This window comes from Neopelma chrysocephalum, unplaced genomic scaffold (genome assembly GCF_003984885.1).
Source record: "Neopelma chrysocephalum unplaced genomic scaffold, ASM398488v2 Primary Assembly neopelma1_60, whole genome shotgun sequence".
Classification (NCBI taxonomy): Eukaryota; Metazoa; Chordata; class Aves; order Passeriformes; family Pipridae; genus Neopelma; species Neopelma chrysocephalum.
This window is the reverse complement of record NW_020897715.1, coordinates 13,544,107-13,563,418: the sequence shown is the minus strand read 5'-3', so window position 1 is coordinate 13,563,418 and position 19,312 is coordinate 13,544,107. Positions and strand designations below refer to the sequence as shown.

Here is a 19,312-nt window from a genome sequence, read left to right as displayed (position 1 = left end):
TCAGTCCTAACCTGATATAGATTTTATACGTCCTCAGGAATAGCACTTCACCCCCAATACATATTCTCTTGATGCTTCACTGGGAAGATGATGATTTGTGATTTCTCTTTATTCTCTCTCACACCCATCTTCTTTCATTTGCTTATGGTAACCCCGATGTGTAGTGCAGTTTTAGCATTGTCGATAATGTACCTTTTACCTGGAGTGAGTTTAATAGGATTTGACAGTGACAGAGGATGAGAAAATTCTGTGATTCTATTATTCATCCCATTTCTTCAGCAGTCTGTGTAGATTGTATACTATTAGAAGAAAACATTTGTCTTGGAGGTTTCCTCTCTCTCTCTCCATATGCCTCCATCCTTATAGCTTGCTCTCATAATCACACTGTGGGTACCTCTGTTCATTAAAACCCTTTGTAGGAGAAAAGTGGAGAGGGGGGAGGGAGGAAGGCCAAGGAACCACTTAGATAGGAAGTACGATAAATTCATATATTAAAGGACAGACCTTCTCCCAGAATGTTTATGAGCACCACTGCAAACAGAACCAGAGCCACCTGTGTCACTCATGTGACTTGTGAGTACTGTGTCTGACAATCGGATCTGTGTCTTGAAAGGATAGCTAAGACTTGTTCATGTTTTTACAGCGTCTCTCTATGTCCAAGTATCACCAGTGTCTTCTTATTATCCCATGCCAGGCTGCTGTTATGGGGTATGTGCCTTTGGCCTATTTGAACTGTATTCATTGCAATTTTTAACTGACCTTGGTTTGCTCCCTGACCATTGCTCTACTTCCTGATCCCTGGGGCTTCTGCTCACACAGTGCTGGACATCACTGAAAGAACTGGGGAGGCAAAGTCTCAGCATGGTGCTGGCCTCTTGGCTCTGATTCCATCATCCCTGCAGTGCAGAAATATATAACTGATTCCTCCAGTTAGGAAAGGTAAAACATCCTTTCCGAAGTCCTTCCCAAAAAGGTTAAGAATTTAATTTTGGATGAACATCCTTGCCCTCTGAGCAAGTCTTTGTATTAATGATCTCATGACAGATTGCTCCTTAAACTGGCCCTAGCCCAGGTCAAGACAGAGTGAGAATATTCTCTATTTAATGAGGCAGAGATCAGAGCCTCTAATATTTCATCATTCGTGCTCAGGGGAGGAAGGGAGTTATGAGCTTGGAGAGCTGCTGGCAGAAGGGGCCCTCATGAGCAGCTGCAATGGCAACTCGCTCACTGCATAGTTCTTAGCCCCCAAGAACATACTGCTGTAGGTTTCCAGCTTTCTCTTGGAAAAACTAACCTTTGTCATTAAACTCATTTAGATGATTGAGTTCAGTGTTGGCAAAAGATCCAAGGCTAATAACCCTTGGGACAGAAGAGACAACTGTATTCTGCATACAGGCATAGTATGAGGAGCATGAGTGCCAGTGGTATATGGACAACCACAATCTACAGGACTGTGCGGAGCATTTTTTGTTCCTCAGCTACTTTTGCCTAGGAAGGGGGGGGGAACCTGATACACAGACACTAGTAAATTAGAAAGCCAACTTGCAGATCTAGTGGTTTACAAGTGTCTTAATTTATTAATGAGTAGAAGCCATCTCAGCATGTGTAAATATAGATTTTAAATCAGTTGACATGATGTACATAAACAATCAAACTTTTAGCGTAGTGCTGAGGTGCTAAAGTTAAATCCACCTCTGACTTGAGTGCTACTTCTTAGTAGCGCTGGGTTCCCTGGGAAGCAGTGATATATAGTACTGTGCAAATCACTGGTGCCCTTAAACCGCAGTTCTGAAATATTTACACATCCAAAGTATGTGTGTAAATTGGGAGTATCGCAACGTTCCCATAAGGTGACAGAGATTTGTAAATTTTGCTTCTGTGCAGTCCTGCATTTCCCTGTTAGTGACCGGGAGCCAGGACCCAAGAGCATAAATTCCCCGAATAATTCTTGCAATACTTAGGGTGAACTCAGCTCCTGCACTTAGGCACTAGAAGCAAATCTTTCCAAGGTGCCACAGTTACGATTTGTCCTCTGAAAGGGACTGGTAGAGTCTTTAAAGCAACAGCTCCTGGAGGCACACTAATAGCTACACAGGCTGTTATTCCATGGTGTTGAGTAAGGGCATCCTACTGGCTATAAGGCTAATTGGTCAAGGCTGTACCTTAAATCTTGTGTTCAGTTTTGGGCCCTTCATCACAAGACCTTGAGGTGCTGGAGTGTGTCCAGAGAATGGCAACAGAGCTGGTGAAGGGTCTGGAACATAAGTCGTATAAGGAGCAGCTGAGGGAACTGAATTTGTTTAGTCTGGATAAAAGAAGGCTGAGGAGAAACTTTATTCCTCTATACAACTATCTGAAAGGAGGTTGTAGGAAGCTGGGGGTCTGTCTCTTCTCCCAGGTACTAAGCGATAGGACAAGAGGAAACGGGCTCAAGTTGTGCCAGAGGAGGTTTAGACTGGGTATTGGGAAACATTTCTTAGTGGAAAGGGTTGTCAGGCCCTGTAACAGGCTACCCAGGGAAGTGTATCCCTACAGATATTCAAAAGATGAGTAGATGTGGCACTTGGGCACTTGCTTTAGCGGTGGGCTTGGCAGTGTCAGGTTAATGGCTGGACTAGATGATCTTAAAGGTCTTTTCCAACATAAAAAATTCTATGATTCTGTAATGGAGGAAAATGCCTGAGGAGAAGCGGACTCCCCTTCCTTCCTAACTTATCATGGCTGACTCAGAAACTCGGAGCTCGCACGTGTATGGCTGAGCCGTGAGTGTTGGGTTGGGAGCATCCAGGCTTCTTCATTACCCTCCACCCGGCGTAAGCACAAGCCGCCTGACAGGGCACAAAATTTGCAGGTCTGTGCTTTTTTCCGGCAGCTCTGAAACAAAAATGACGGAACTATGGAGGTCGCGGGCGGGCTGAGGCGCTGCCGCGACCGGTGCCGGCGGCTCATGGCTGGTCGCTCTCCCTCAGCCATCCCGCCGGGAACGTCATCCCACTCCCTCAGCCATCCCGCCGGGAACGCCATCCTACCGCCGCCGCTAGATGTCGCTCGGCGCTGAGGCCGGGCCTTGGGAAGCGAGAGCCAAGGCTGGAGCTCACCCGGGGCGGGGCAGGGGCGGGAAGGTGTGGGTTTGGTAGAGGTTGGAGCTTGGCTGCTCTGGCTGCTTTCCTCAGCCTATGATTCCACGTGTTGTTACGACCTCTGCGGTCTGCCAGGGTCGCTGTCTGCAGCTCCCTGGGGAGGGGAAGTGGAGAGGGAGGTGCTGATCCCTTCTCCCTGGCATCCTGTGATACCACACAGGGGAATGGCCCAAAGTTGCCCCAGGAGAGGTTCAGACTGGACACTTGAAAGCACTTTTTTACCGAGGGGGTGGGAAAACACTGGAACAGGCTTCCTAGACTCAATGCCCCAAACCTACCAGTGTTTAAGAGGCATTTGGGCAATGCCCATAAAAACATGCTTTAACTCTTGGTCAGCCCTGAAGTGGTCAGGCAGTTGGGCTGAGTGATCATTATAGGTTCCTTCCAGCTGAAATAGTCTGTTCATTCTATTTCCTTCATTGGTTAATAATAAACATTTTTAAAAAAGCCCAACCGAGCAACACCAAAACCCTCAAATGAAAACAATACAAAACAAAAAAATAAACAAGAGAAAATACCTGGACCAGTTGTGCTTGTCACTGTCATGATATATTTTATAAGAGGACCTTTGCCTTATTTCCCAGTTTTAACCAATTTCTAATCTGAGTAATTACATTTTGTCTAATCTCGTACTCTTTCAGCACTTGCTATTCTTCTTCATTTGCTGCCTGAAACTATTGTTGCTTTTAAACAGCTGCTATGTTCCATCACAGAGAAAGCTGCACTTCAGGGAAGGGCAAGCACTTGTCAAATAATATTAGTTCAATAATTTATACAGTGTTTTTCCCCCATATTTTGTAATAAATTATTCACCTTGTATCATTTTGCATTATTCATCTGGTTAACTGAGGTAGCCTAACAATTTTAAAATGTATTTGTCAAAAAATTTGTTGAATTACTTTTGTCAGTTTTGTTTTTCTTTTTTTTCAAAATAAAAGCTTTGACAAATAATCACAGTCCTTAGCTGCCCTGCCCCTGTGGTCAGTGAAGTGGTTTAGATAGATTGATGATGAACAGTTTTGTAAAACAAAACAAAGCAGGAAAGCAAAAAGAGCACAGCTGAAGCCCATTTTCTGAGATTTTGTACACTGTGAAATGTAAAATACAAGTGTCAGCTCTGTTTGTTAGCTGATCCTCTCTTGCATGGCAGAATCTCTGAGGCCGTCAACTTGCCATCTGAATTAGAGCAAAGGCATTAGAGAAAAACAGGCTGAAAATATGTTGGCAGGACCTTTTTGCTGTATCCCACATTCCTGAGACAGCTTGTGGGGCTCCAAAATAGTCAAGCTTAAATTTCTTTACATTCACTACAGGATTACTGAAGTGGTTGTCTTCAAGATTCCTTTAAACTTGGCCCACTTTGCCTAAGATGAAGCCTGCTATAGAGTAGGAATGTGTGTGCAGGTAAGGGGTACATTATTGATTACATATGAGTTTTAAATGGTGATGTGATCTGTGTACAACCCTCTGAAATACTTGAGCTGGATCACCTGGGGATAGTAACTCCTCCAGCCTACAGAAAGCAAAGTGAAAGGTACTGTCATGTAAATTGAGGTGTTCTGAGCTGAAGGCACTTCAGAGATGTGTTAAAATCACACCAAGTCTTAGGTTGCTATTTGAAGGACTGCTTTTCTGAACCTAACCAAATATTTGTGAATTCACTGTGCTCTTTTTTTAATTGCTATTGGTCTTTGATAGCTTCAAGACAAGACATGAACCCTTCTAGTTCAGTACCAGGTGAAAGGAGAAGACTTGCAAAGAGTACTTGATCCTGATCAGGGAGACATCAAGCAGCACGTGTGCCTGTGCATGTCCTGCACTGTGAGCTGGTGGTCATCTCCTTTTCAGCAGTTTTCTGGAGGTGAAATGGAGGATGGTCAGTGGTTGTGGCATAATGCTAGGCTTTGGAAGTCTTTGGTTTGACTGTTTTGCCACAAGTGACTCAGGACTGCCTCACTTTATATGTTCCATTGCATTATAACAGGAATGCTCCTATGCTTTTCTGCACCAGGATGCTACACATATCAGTATGTTACCACTGTTTTCCTTTTTAGATACTGTAGACATTAGGACTGCAAAGGTACTTTTAACTATATCCTAGAAGTCTTTATGAAACATTGATTGGCCAAGAAATGAGAAGCAGCAGGAAGCCACAGCTTTCTGACTTAGGAACGTGTAAGTCTTTCCTACAGCTCATCTTGAGCTTTGCTGACATGATCTCACTTGCTAATGTTTTTTTGCAGAGCATCCTATGTAATGACATAATTAGTGTAAATTGCATTTTATTTTTAAATCATCCCCTTTCCTTCCTGATTTTTTTCATATCTAAATGTCAACTTTTATGGTAAAGAGCGGTGTGCTGCAGAGGCTGAACAGAAAAACATTTGTGCGGGTGAAATCTGCTGGTGGAGCTTTTGAGTTGAACAGGAGCTCAGCTGGTTGAGGTTAATATTTCTCTAAGGCATTGCAAGATGTACTTGATCTTGTTTTCTTCTTGCAGCCCAAGTCATCTTGCCATATCAAGTATAAAAGGCTTTAAATTTTGAGTAGTACTGGTGATTTGCAAACACATATCCATATTTTACAGATCAAAGGTAAATTATAATGTTAGAGCACCAAACCCGTTCAAACAGGGCACAGTAAAAATCCTCCTCCCTTAGTATGGTGGGAATTGTTTTCCACATAATACTTACCTTTCTCTGGAAGATTAAATTCAAAGCAGTGGGAGCTCTGGGAAGGGATGCTATTAACTTTCTTCACCCATTACTTTTCATTTCTGGTCATTCCACTCTGCCTTGCTAACTCTAGATAGCATTAAGAATTCTAATACACTTTCTATTTTGCTTTTTCTTGTCATTATGATGTGCTTTTTGAGATCAGGTATGGCTTCCTTACTGAAGATATATGCAAATCTGGCAACAGGAAAGAATAGTCAAAAAAAATATTTAAAAAAAAAAGTTGTTTACCTGACTAGAAATGTCTGGAATCTGTACAGATCCCAATCCAGTTTTGCAAAGCAAAGAAGATTCAGTAAAGTTCAGAAATCAAAACGCTTACCTAAAAGATGTGTAACTACAGTAATAATGTAACGGCTACTATCTGTTACAACAGAATCTCTTGAACATCCATGAGCTGAGCCATCCCACCTGTATCGCAGGCTAGGACTATCACTGTTACCATTTAATGCATTGGAAAACTCAGTTATATATAATAAGAGGAGATTTGCTAGGAGTGATAGACTTCTCCAACTTTGTCTCACATTTTCTGCCTCTTGTTTGTCTGAATTGTTTAAAGTTTGCTCCTTACTTTTCTTCATGATATTGATCAGGACAGAATGAAAGCCTGTTCCCAAAGCTAAAAGAATTTAAGAAGACAATGAAGGGCTAAGAAAGATGTAGACTCCAGAAACTGGATTCTGGGCATGTACTGCCAGGACGAAGGATTTTTATTTAATTTTATAGAAAAATGTTCTGGTTATTTTACACTCAGATGCAAAATTTCATTTGCAGCCAAGCCCCGGAGGGAGTAAAAGGAACTTGGAGAGCTCATAAAGACAAGTGTAATAGGATTAATAAGAAAAAGGCCTAAGACATAAGCCTTCATTGTACACATTTCTTTCTAAATTTTAGTATTGATGAAGGTGAAATGCCAAAACTTAACCACATGCTCAAGTCCTTGAGGCAGTAACAGAATATCAGCGTTCTTATGAGCAACCACATAGGGATGCTACCTTTTGTGGTAGAGAGTGAAGTGAAGGGGCAGGAAAGCTGGTCATAAAAGGAGGCAGCTCTCCTAGCATGATAAATATTTACCTGGTATTGAATTTTGCCTGTGTCATGAGTTGCTCTCCACATTCTTCCACCATCTGACGCTTGAAGGGAAGGGAGGTCAAAGACTTACATCAAAAAGTAGCCTTTCCTTGCCCACAAAGAACCTACAGTCCCTGCTGAATGGCCTGGTTCAGTGCTATACTTGGGCCTCATCTCTGACAAAAGATATTGGTACCTCTTACAGTTTTGGCATGAACCTGATAAAAACGACACTGGAAAAAGGAAAGGTACAGGGAGAAATTCCCATGGCTTTGTAATAGAGATGAACACCACTGAGACAACCTTGAGAGGGCTTGGATCAAGTCCACCCTCCTGTGTAAGGGGGCCAAGGGGCAGTAACAGGCCACAAAGCCCACTTGCTTGCACTGAAGTTCAAGTTAAATACAGGGGGTTTTACCTTCACATCCTGACCCAACTTGTGTTTCACAGTAGCAAGGTAATTAAAGAAAACAGATCTGTTTAGAGGGACCAGCCAAAGGATTGGGGTATGAACACAGCAGGTCACTGTCCAGCTTTCTTAACACAGGGTGATGACATGCCCACCCTGTGCCCATCCTCATCAACTCTGGCACAAGCTGGTCTGCAGGAAACTGATCCCCGACCTGTCCCAGGACCTGCACGTGGGATGGAGGGTTTGCTGGGGAATGGATGAGGACCCTGTGACAAATAAGAGGGAGGAGCATAGTTGGATGCCCAAAGGATGGAGCAAGAGTTGTCATCCATCACCACTGATTAGATACAGAGCAAGAGATCAAAGATAATGAATGGGTCCTAAAGAGGGTCAGTTTACTGTCACCTGGTGCCTTCAGTGCATCACTTATCTCCAAGGCAGCTGACGAATCTCTGCTGACTGACACCCACCCTCTGTGGCTGCACAGGGCACCCAAGTGTTACAGCAACCTGTCCTTTGCTCACCCAGACTTTAACTGGAAAAAATGGAAGAAGGAGAGATGGGGCCAGGCCCATTACATTTTCTTGTCTGCTTGTTTTGCCCATCTGTCTATCTGCCGCTGCCAGTGCCTGCGTTGTGGGAGAAAGATGATTGCATCATTGTCATTTAGCTTGCTGTTCCAGCCCCCTGATTTAGGGTGAACTTTGGTTGTGCTGCTGGGTGTTCGAACGTTTGCCAGGTAAGTGCTACCAAGAACATTTATTAAAATAGACAGATGGGCACTAGGGTAGCAAGCAGCCATTAGAATGCTTGAAATCAACCAACTGTGAAATAGAAAAATCAAAAAACTATATTCCTGGAGCATTTAATAATAACCTTCCCATTTGGGGCAGTGCTTTTTACCTTTTTACATGTACTCACCGACAAACAGAGAGTTACTTATGAAAATGCCACAGCCAGGTTTTAGTTTGTCTTTCTGGGCATTTCAGTTTGGCAAGGGTTTGGAAGGAATTTGAGAATGGCTTCCTGAGCCAAAACTGGTGCGTGCAAAATCAAAATGCATCTTTGCCGGCAGATAAGAACCCAGGTTTCTCTGGGAGCTTGGGCACCAGGGAAGGTCTGACCTAACCTTTCTTGAGTCCAGTAGGAAGAATACAGCCACTGACTGCTGGTAGAGAGGAGGTGAGATTCGTAATCACTTGTCTAGATGCATTTGCAACTTATTCTGGTTCCTTAACAGCTCTTTCTGTCTGCTCTGTTTCTTTGGCATTGTGATCACTCTCCATTAGCTCTCACAAGCAGTGTCATGAGATGCCAGGATAGATACTGTCAAAATCAAATGTCTTCGTTTTGCTTCTTTTCTTTCTTTCCTAACTTACCATTGGAAAAATCAAGATGTTTATGTTTGCCTTTTCATAGCCAGGTATACAGAGGGAGTCCGAGGTTATTAAAAAAAAAAAAAAAGGTGTCAGTCAGATTAATAAGGAGATCTCTACTGTTAGGTATTAAAACATTGTCAAATCAGTCACTGTCTTGAAATAAAATGCCATGGTGTCAGTATTAGCAGTTTATTTTGGGTTTGTGTTAAATTCTCAGGGGATGAAGGGCAGTCCCCAGTATTGCTGCTTTCTTGTAGCTGTGATCTTGGCTAAGTCACTTGCAGGCATCTCTTGCAGGACCAGCCTGCAGAAGCTGTGAGTTTTCTTTGAGCTTTTATGATTCTAAACTTGACCTTGGTCTTACAATATTTCTGCTTATCTGTCACTAACTTGAAGGGAGTAAGGACAGTGTCAATGGGTGCTTAGGTATGACAGCAATGACTGGGGTAGAATATTTATCTGCTAATAAGAACTTACTTGCAAAAGGAACAGACCAAATTTGAAAGATCTTTCTTAGTACCCGTCCTTCATCATACTGATGTTGATGGCACCATACCAGAGAAAAACCTAAAGTAGGACAAAAGGCAGTTGAGACTGGCTGACAAGAGATTTATGGGTCTGTACAAAGCCAGCACCAGACTCTTGTATCATTTCAAGGGAGTGATGTCATGGACAGAGCTTTTTGGTCTCTTTGTGTTTTACCTCTGCTTTGGGCACAGGGAAATGACTGACAATCCTGGTCTCCAGATGGTGTCAACTGGTGTAACCATCTGGGAGTAGGGCTTGTGAATTCAGGATCAGACATTCAAAGTATTCTTTTTTTTCTGTTTCTTTTTTTCTATTTACTGTAAAGTACTTTGAGATCTTCTAAGAGAAGGTACTATAAAATATAAGCCATTAGTCAAATATGTGTAAGTGTACGTATTTTCCCTGTTCCTCTTAATACTGCACAACTTGCCTTTCCATTGGCTAATTTATAACCCCTAGATTTACAAGGTCATTTCCACTTGATTCTGCAGTGTTGCATTTTTAAATGAGGCTAAAGCCTCCCCTTTATTGTCAAGATAAAATTAATGTAAACCGAGCAGACCTTGACCAAAGGAGTAGCCCAATAAAACTGTGAGTTGCCAACACTAGGCCAGTAACTAGGAAGCAATTTGCAAAGCTCAGTGATGCTTTCAGTTCCTTTTTTTGACCTCATTAGCACTTGTGTACAGCTACCTACAAGGATCAGAAAGCATGTTTACCTCTTAAACATAGCACTTCCTTTGTTTCCCTCACTTCCCAAGCACCTTAGTCCTGTCTCCCTGTGGCACCGTGAATGGGTTCAGATGAGGGGGTTCTTTTAGCTGAAGATATTGCACCTTACAGTATTGGTGCTGATGGGGAAACATAAGGTAAACTGCTTCCCTCCTGACAGAGAAGGCACTTGTTTGCAATGTCACCTGAGGCTGACAGGAGTCCTTCCATTTTCTTTGAGTCCAATCTGCAGCATCTCATGATTTTCTGTCTCTGAATGTTGCTGCCTGTGTAAGCACAGCAGTCTGAAGCAAGACATGTCTTTGGTGATTCGATGTGCTTTACTGGCTGGATCGGGGTTTGAAAGAAGTATGTTCCGGTCTTGAGCAGTGTTTGGTGAGGAAATGAGGCATCTCTTTTCCATTGCTCCAGCCTCACACGTTGAACCCAGAATGTAAGGCCAAGGACACGGTTGTTCCAGCTACTGCGGTTGTGAGTCATAATCTTGTGGCCAATGTGTTTCTGCATTTCCCTTGCCTCCCAGGGTGACAAATACTAAAGAAAAGGAACAATAGAGGGGGAAAAAACCTTTTTCTTTTTTTAATCTCACCATGATACAGAATAAACCAAGCATAATAGGAGCATCATTAGAAACTATTAAGCAGGTGGACTTACCCTAAACTGGGAAGAATATGGGACAAGCAACCTACTGGTTGCAATATGATGCAATCTTTTAGAAATAAGATTCAGACCAAAGTATGGCTGATGAAAACTTTCAGAATCCTGACTGGAGCCTGGGACCACACACCCACACTATTCTGATAGAAGTCCATCTCTAGCTCCCCTAGATTGAGATGGGCGCTTAAAATGAAGCCAAATCTATATAACATTGTTGTTAAGCTGCTCGAGGGATGCCAACAATGCCAGTATTCTTCTTTGAGGTGCAACTGGAACTGGGGAGGCAAAGTCACCCTCTCCCAATTTTGAGCCCTCACATCTCTACACTGCTTTGTTTCTTTCATGCTTGCTTTGCCTTTCAGGGTCTCCTCCCTTTCTTCTTTGTGTGTGCCTCCTATGACAAGGCAGCCACCACTATGCAGTAGAGTTGAAAGCAAACCTGGAGTGAGGAGACTAGACAAGTTTTTCCCTGGAAGATGATGGTGAAGGGAAATTGCTCCTTCTGCTGGGCTTTATTTTGCAGTAACTGGTGCTCTGCCATCAGCCTTGACCTCCAGCCAGCTTTACACCTTCCAAAGATCAGTCTCTTCAACTGTGTCTATACATGCAGGTCACTCCATGCTGGTTCCTTTCTTTCTTTTTTCTTTGGTCCCGTGGGAAACAGAGGGAACAGGTCTGTGTGATCTGGTCTTGCAATTTTCATGTGTTTACGTTTTTACCTGCCTCACCAGTGCCCTTAACTCCCCTTGCTCCAACCTCCTGTGCTGCCTTTTCTCGTTTTGCTACTGCTTCCCCATTGCCCCTCCTCTGCTGGGCCTTCACACACTGCCCCCACATCAAGTCCTCTCCTTTTTGCCATGCAGCACCCCCTCCTTAGAGTGTAAAGTAGTCACTATCACCTCCAGTTAGTCAATTAAGAGATCATGTTTTGTGACTGTGCTAGGTTGTTGGGGTTTCTCTTTCCTACTTAGTAGTATTTTTCCAACTCCATCTTGGCACCTACATTTATTTGAAACAAACTGCAGGATAATTTGTTTTTCTAATTTTCAAGATGTGAACTCCTGGTTCCAGGGGGGTCGGTGTTTCAGGCACCCAGTGCCAGCGAGCTGGGACTGCACACAGAGATTTGTGCTGTGTGAGGAAATACTTCATTAGACTTGTATTCCACGAAGACACTCTTGCTTCTTAACGCCTATGATTTTAATTAAAACCTGGAAAGTGAAGAATCCTTGGGTTGTATTAATGTTTTCATTTCCATTAGGACAGGAGAGTTTATAAACACGAGCTGGGTTTATAAATTAGACCTTGTAAGAATATTATGTGCACAGTGCAGCAAAGGCAGCAGAGAACTGGAGTGGAGCTGGCTCCATCTGTCTCTTTCCTTGGCTGGCTCTCACTTTCCAGTGTCCTCCCCTTGGCACAGGCTTTTCTGAGCTGTTCAAGGGTTCCCCCTTAGAGACTAAGCTAATGGCTTCTTCCATTTCTTTCTGTGGATGTTCTCCTCACTCAGCAAAGCAGGAAGAGAAGCAGATGTTTTAATCAGGGGCTTGCAAAACAACTTGCAAAGGTGACATTGGGTGTAGGGATTTTGTGATGAGTAACATGAACGGGGAAAGAGATTCTTCTGACCCAATTCTCGCATGCATGTGTACCCGGGGATGCACACAGAGATAGTCAGATCTAAATATGTATCCCAGTTACAGTCATCCACATCCAGAGTGTGAATATATATTGCTGAGTGTGCAGGGGAATGTGACAGAAAATGTGATCTCCTCCAGAGATGATGTGACAGCTGCATACAGCTGTGCGCAGGCTGCACTGGGGGAGTGCAGGCAGGCATTGCCCAGCAGGCACTGCCTGGCACAAACACTGATACAGGGAACCATGGACCCCTACAGCCTGACTGTACTCAGCTGTGCAAACTGCACATGGGCCATCAGTGTGACACCAGTGACAATAACAAGCACTTGTGTGCTGTGTTCTGCTCAAGGACAGATTTACAAAGACATCCACTATTTTATGCAAGGGAAAGCGAAATGTAGATAGATGAAGTGCCACAGTTTGTCAGCAGCAGAGCTGGGAGTAAAATCTGGATCTCGTGTGTAGAGATCCTGAGTTTCCATTCATAATTCCCACTGGGTAATCTTCCCACTTCTAACTGGAAATAACCATACTTTTTCCCTTGGAAATGTAATCATCTGGAAGAGCTACATATATTTGCATCTCTGGCCTTTGGCTGTGGTATCTCAGGTTGGCTCAAGATTGTCTTACAGTGGTCATCAGTAAGGGCAACTCAGGTACACCTATGCTGTGTGCAATGCAGCATCATGCAGGAGTGATATCTGAGCTAATCCTTTCAGGTGATGTATGATGTAGAGGTACCCTCAGCTGCCAGTTAGCATTTGCTTTTTGAAGGATAGCTGCACAATTTTCATGCAAAAGTTTGGCTTCTCTTCAGTATGCAGAAGGATGGACCCTGTGCTAAAACCATGCAGTTCTCCAAGATCTGCAGGAATGAGTTTGAAGGCATTTTGTATGGAAACCTGTACATTAATGTAAATGTTTTTGCGCTGCAGTCTAAATCGTATGAGTGGAGTAGGCCATCCCTTCAGACCTTGATGATGTCAGTTTAGCACCCTAACTGCTGAACTGTTGAGCTGGTTTGCAGGGTACTTGTGCTTCATAAACAGCTCAGTTTCCATCAACAGCTCAGGTGGTAGGAAGTCGGGAAGAGAGCTTCTGGGCATGCCTGCTCTCCCCATCTCCCTCACAGTATGACTAGATGTTTTGGCAAGAGGGTGATGTTCAGGAGGAAGGAGGGAGGCATACTCACTGTCAACCTCTATATCCTTGAGCCCAGCAGGCTTTTATTGAGATAACCTTCTAAGCAGCTTAAATAGAAATGTCTGGTGACAAAATGAAAACAAATGGGGAAACCTGTGAGACTGGCTGGCGGTGGTTCCCTTCCCTGGTGCTGCTAGCCTCTGAGGGAAAGCAGAGGCTTGCTGGCACTTCCAGTCCCAATAATGCATCTGAGTTAGTGGAAGGGGCAGTGGCAGGGGAGGAAGAGGAAGGGGATAGCTTCCTGCACCATTTTTCAGGCTCTTAAAACACTGCCGAACCCATTAGAGGCCATTATTTAGGCTGCCTGGCAACATAGGCTCTCATGCTCTGTTGAGACTCGGAGGGCTCTGGGCCACCACATGACTGTAGAAAGAAGAGAGAGCTGAGGTCCATCAGTCAGGGTGATGCCAGAAGCCTCCCCGTTGGTAGCACAGCAGCTCCTCTGCTGCCCATGCTGCCACTGCTTAGATTCAAGGGGACACCAGTAGTTCAAAAACATTAACTACTTTCTCTCTTTCACTTTCCTTCCCTATATTTCTGCAGGAGGGTGTAGGTCATCTCATTTACAAAACAGTCTTTGTTTGATTCCTTTACTTACCCAGTACTTCTCACCCCAGTGTGGCCCAATCCTCTTCTGTGAGAAAGAGTTGAGAAAATTATATCTATTCACCAGCAATGAATTAGCCAGGCAAAAGTCTTGCCTGCCCCAGTACTTGCTCAAGGAGGAAGTAGGTCAATGGCATGGCATAACCCCTTGGGCTGAGTGAGCAGGGCTGGGTGTGGAGGGTGTCAGGGGGTCTGAAAACCTTCTGAGAACGTGGCACATGAGCTCCATCCAACAGCGCTGCTCCGAGGGGCTCTTGCAGGGAACTCACCTTTCCAATGTGTGGGCGTAAGTGGGAGGGGGAGGGGAGAAAGGCATTGGGAGCTGAATAGAAATGCCGTGGTAACACACACGCACGTTAATGGCAACACTTCTCCAAGAAATGTCTCTTGAGAGTTCCTCATTATGCAGACAAGTCTGGCAAATGATAATGCCTCCTGTACTTCCAAGGATTAATGTATGTAAATGGCAGAGCTGCTGCTCGTTCCCAAAAGCAACATTCAGTTTCCCACACTGGAGGCAGCGCCTGGGCCAAGGGCACTGAGTCTCAGGGCACACACAGACTACACTTTCCACCTCTCTTTCATACCAGCTGTATCTTGAATTTTCTGAGACCAGTAGGCTAAATGTCTCCTTCTTTCAAACATGCATCCGTACTGAGTACAGCATCATGGCCTTCCATATATGTGGGGTCAGTGTCACCTGCAGCCTGCTGGGGACACTGTCACTTGCCCTGGTGATCTGCCAGAGAAACCATCAGAGTAGATCCTGGTGTTAGGGGATTTGATCTAGGCAATATTTTGCTTCATAATATTGCGAGAATGTAGGGAAGTCTATGGGGATGGTGGCAGACTTCTTAGTTACAGGCTTCAATTTGATGTGGAAAAGGAGTTGCTTGTTATGATCTGAAAGGAATTTTGTCTGCTTTGTGAAATTACTTTGGTGCATTTTAGGTCTTTTTTACTTTAGAGTAATGTGGTTAACAGAGGCAGAAAACCACAGAAAAGTCAGGTTGTTTTGTTGTTTGGTTTTTTTTGAGTGTAATCTAGGTCAGGTCAGCTAGAGTTAGCTGAGCCTGAGGCTGACATCACCAAGTTTATCTTGTGGTAAAACCAAAGTATGTTATCAGTGTGATATTTTTCCACTTGAGATAACTTCTGACAGTTGCCATGAGGTTAAAAATGCACTTTTTTTCCCCCTTTCTTTCATCTTTATTTTTTTGTTGTTGTTTTTACTTTTGACAGTAGGCTCTGCCTATTACTTTCATTTACTTGAATGCACATGCATAGCACAGTCCCATCATGACTGGCACTACCAATCCAGCGCCCTCAGCAAGGCAGGGCAGTGCTGGCTACCAACATCCACAGCTTACCTGCCTCGTGGCAAGCAGAAACCTGGCCTCTTCCAGGTGCTCTGACTGACATCTTCCTTTAACACCAAAAAACTGCAAATTAATTAAGTGATTTCTTATTGCTAAAACTGGTGAGTGCGACCAAGCATATCTAGGCTAAAGATCATTTGCTCAAAACACAGGTGAGCTGTTTTGCCAAACACCCAGAGGCAGCTGAAACTAAAGTAGTTTTGGAATTTTTTTGTGCAAAAACAATTTCTCAGAGTTTTTCTCCCCTCCCCCATGCTGTTATTACTAAAGTGAGTGTAGAGGAATTTGGGTCAAGTTTTGACCCAAGCAAAATTGTATGCATTTTTAGTAGACTCAAACTTTTTATTTCTAATTAATTCCAAAAAAGATGAAGCTAATTTAATTTTCTTTTCCTTTATTAGGTTTAGGGGATTGTCGTTTTTGCCATCTTCTCTAGACAGCTTAACTTGAAGAAAAGAGCAAAATGGTACATGATGGTGGCTTCCTTCTGACAAAGCAGAGTTAAATCACGGGAGATATGATCTACATAGCACAGCCTCTAGCGAAAGAATGGAGGCGTTTAACCTTCCTCAGGCTTTTGTAAGACAAAAGGAAAATGCATCTTAATGCTAAAACAGCCTGAAATTGAGCAGTTTGGGGCATTTCAAGAAATAAGACTGAAACATTGGATGATAGGAATTTTAAGACTCTTTCTCTCTTTCAGACCCAGAAGGAAAATGTTATAAAATTTCTGTGAATAATTTTGAAATTTGTTTGTGCTGGGAGGGTTAGCTGTGAAATTGGTGTCATTTTGAATTCACGTGAGAGCTGACTTGTTAAGGAAATACTTTACTGTGATGAAGTTTGGTCATCCAAACCAAAGCACGCCAAATGGCATGCTTGCAAAAGGGAGTGGTGGTTTCTCTCAGTCTTAAGGGAAGCACAGCCTGGGATGTTGATGGTGAGCCCTTTGCAGCTTGCTTGCCAGCCCTGCAGAAGAGCAAACAGAAAGTGGCTCATTTAGAGGCTGCCTTCTCTATTCGGACCTGGACTGAGAAGAATGTGTTGCACTGTATCCTAAGAACCTTGCAGAAATGGATGTTTTACATCCAGATGCCAGTTTCTGTTCTGCTTTGGATATAAGCTGCAGATTTCTGACAAGTGAGAGGAGGGAGATATGTGTGTGGAGCTGGAAGCTAGATTTGGAAAACCCTAACCTGCTTTTTTGCTCATGGGATTGTGAAAGCGCTCAGAGATTGCAATTCTTCTCCAGCTCTGAAGAATCCCGTTGATATATGCTCCACATTATGATCATATATAAAGACTGATAAGGCATCTTTGAAAGAAAATCAGAGGGGAACGTGTTGCTGCGCGTGCTAAAGTAGCAGAAGTGTGAATGTCACGTTGAAACCTTACATTTTGATATACGGCCATAACAAAGGGGATGAGGGGTCTGTCTGTATAAAGAACACCAGAAAATCTACTGCCTAATGATTTTTTTAAAGAGAATATAAATCAAAATTGAGAAACTCAGAAGGCTTTTACACCTACTTAGTGGATTCTGTGTGCATTGAATGTCTGTTGCTATAAAACCCTATGGTACTCTGTCTTTGAAAGTTGGCTGGGAACTAATAGCACCTTATCAGGGTTTTGCATGAGATAGCCCTAAGGTTTACCTTTGTAGTGCCTTTTGAAAAAAAAGTCCTCTGCTACGGAGCTCAGGTCTGCACTCCAGCAAAGGGTGAAAAGGGGATGCGGGAAAGGGAAGTAATAAGATTATACCTAATTGCCTTAGCATCCACTTAACTATTTTACATATCTGTCTTAGAACAAATGTTTGTGCAGTGCCTAGGCTGGTGTTTACAAATGTGTTAGCTAACTCTGGCTAATTGGGGAGCAATTAACATGAGTTAAAACGGTATTCTAGACAAAGCCGGAGTGTGCCTTCCCTCTTCCCATCAGCACCAAGCCTGCCACAGCTCCTGAAGTGCTTGGACAACAAACTCAGGCACGTGGTGTGATTTTCTGGGGGTTGTCCTGTGGAGTTAGTCTCAATGATCCTTGTGGTTCCCTTACAACCTAGGATATTCTGTGGTTCTATGATCTCTACCTTTATTCTACTAAGGAGGAGAGGCTTGAATTGCCTTTTAAAGAGGTGTACTGCTCCCTGTAAGGGAAGGGGAAAAGCAGAAAAGGAGAGGCCCAGAGCTCTCCTGGCAGTGGGCCAGCTGTGCCAGCACAGTGCCAGCTGTGCCAAACTCACACTGCTGCAGAAGTGCTGCCTGCGATTTTCCTCACTTGTCCATGACATCAGCTTCACCTGAGCTCTTCCTCCCCACTCTGGGCCTTCTGCAGTCTCCAGCCTTCCTCTTGTTTCTCCTGTGCCTGCACTGCACTTGCCAGTGCTGGTACAGCCCTTCTGTCTGCCATTCCCCATGCCCTCCCCTAGGAAGGAAACTGCTCTTAGTTACACTCAGGTGATCCGCTTCCCTGTCCTGAATAACACTACCCCTCAGGTGGCATCTGTGCCTTTGCTCTGCATTGTCTGGGGAGCCCTGTGAGGACCAGGCACAGCAACAGCCACCCCTCGGCTAACGAGGTGTGTGGGAACACTGGGAGTAGAGCTCTGGGAGGGTAGGGGGGCCCCCTGGGGGAGTCACCAGGGAGTCAAGGTGCAGCCCCGTCCTGCCCTGCTTGGGAGCTGTTCGACTCTGCTGTGACATCAGAGCCATCACTGGCTGGGACTGGAATGCCAGGGCAGGTGATGTCACCCCTGTAACCCTTGTTGCCAAGGCAGGTGGGCCAAGCACCCATGGGCTATGCCAACGCTGCATAGCCTGTTCCGTTGGTGCCCAGGACAGGACGGTTGTAGGAGGCAGAGGTGGGTGAACCCTGTCCAGACCTGCTGTCCCTGGCAGTGTCCTGTGCACCTGGAGGTGCCCACCAGCCTGCCCTCACAGGGACCTGCAGAGGTGACCCGCTCTTCGGGCATCTTGAATCAAGGTACACACTTGGATTTCAGGAGGGCTGTCATGCCATGGGGAAGCGTCAGGATGGAGGGGGGTGAGGAATACCAACTCACAGCCTTCTGCTCAGACCCATCGTGAATGTTGTCTTTAGAATAGGTTTACCAGTGGGAAAGAAAAGGGAAATTACCCACGCTGAGCAGCAGCTGCTGCTGTTTTAGCAGTGCTGTGCCTGGTTTCCCCAGGCCCCTTCAGCTCCTGTGGAACCACTTTTTTGGTGGTTGAATGCTTTGGGGATTATGCCTTGAAAGCAGACTTTGGGCCAGGACCTGGGCACAGCCAGAGTGCCAGCAGGGCTGGCAAACCTGCTCAGCTGTGCTGTACTATGTGCCCTTAAAGAGCTTCTTGGAGATGGGCATCTGCTGAGCTGTCATGGAAGTGTGTTACAGGTGCGTACCAGGGGAGGACTCATATTGTAGGCTCTTGGCTTTCTCTTTTCCCCTCGATACTTGTGGCAAATCACAGCAATAGGACTTGTTCTACCACAGCAGGGTAGGAGTAATTCCCCAAATAAACCTGTGCCTTCCTGGGACTATGGGCAGGGAAAACTCGGTCAAGGACAGAGCAAGAGGAGACAAATCTTACGTGGAAAGGATTTATGAGTGCAGACACAAACCTTGCTTTTTCTCTTTTCTATTGCATACACATGTCTGGAAGTTAAACCCGTGAGCTAATTGTAAAGCCACGTGCACAAATTTTATATATATAAATAATAATAAACTTCCCATTCATTATGTACCCTGGAGTGTCTAACCTGCATTGCATCCAGTAATTCATTTGCCTGGGAATCAATCCAATATTAAAATAGCAAAAATGAAAGG

At 44.4% G+C, this 19,312-nt stretch overlaps 1 protein-coding gene and 1 long non-coding RNA gene across 2 annotated transcripts in view; both read left to right on the top strand.

The window, feature by feature from the left end:
* LSAMP (limbic system associated membrane protein) overlaps positions 1–19,312 on the top strand; it is a 1,005,382-nt gene that overhangs the window by 87,696 nt on the left and 898,374 nt on the right. The window lies entirely within an intron of this gene.
* Positions 18,275–19,312, top strand: part of LOC113966446 — a 38,448-nt gene continuing 37,410 nt past the window's right edge. The window contains exon 1 of the long non-coding RNA XR_003533830.1: positions 18,275–18,468. This is a non-coding gene — a long non-coding RNA (uncharacterized LOC113966446). The remainder of the gene's footprint in view (positions 18,469–19,312) is intronic.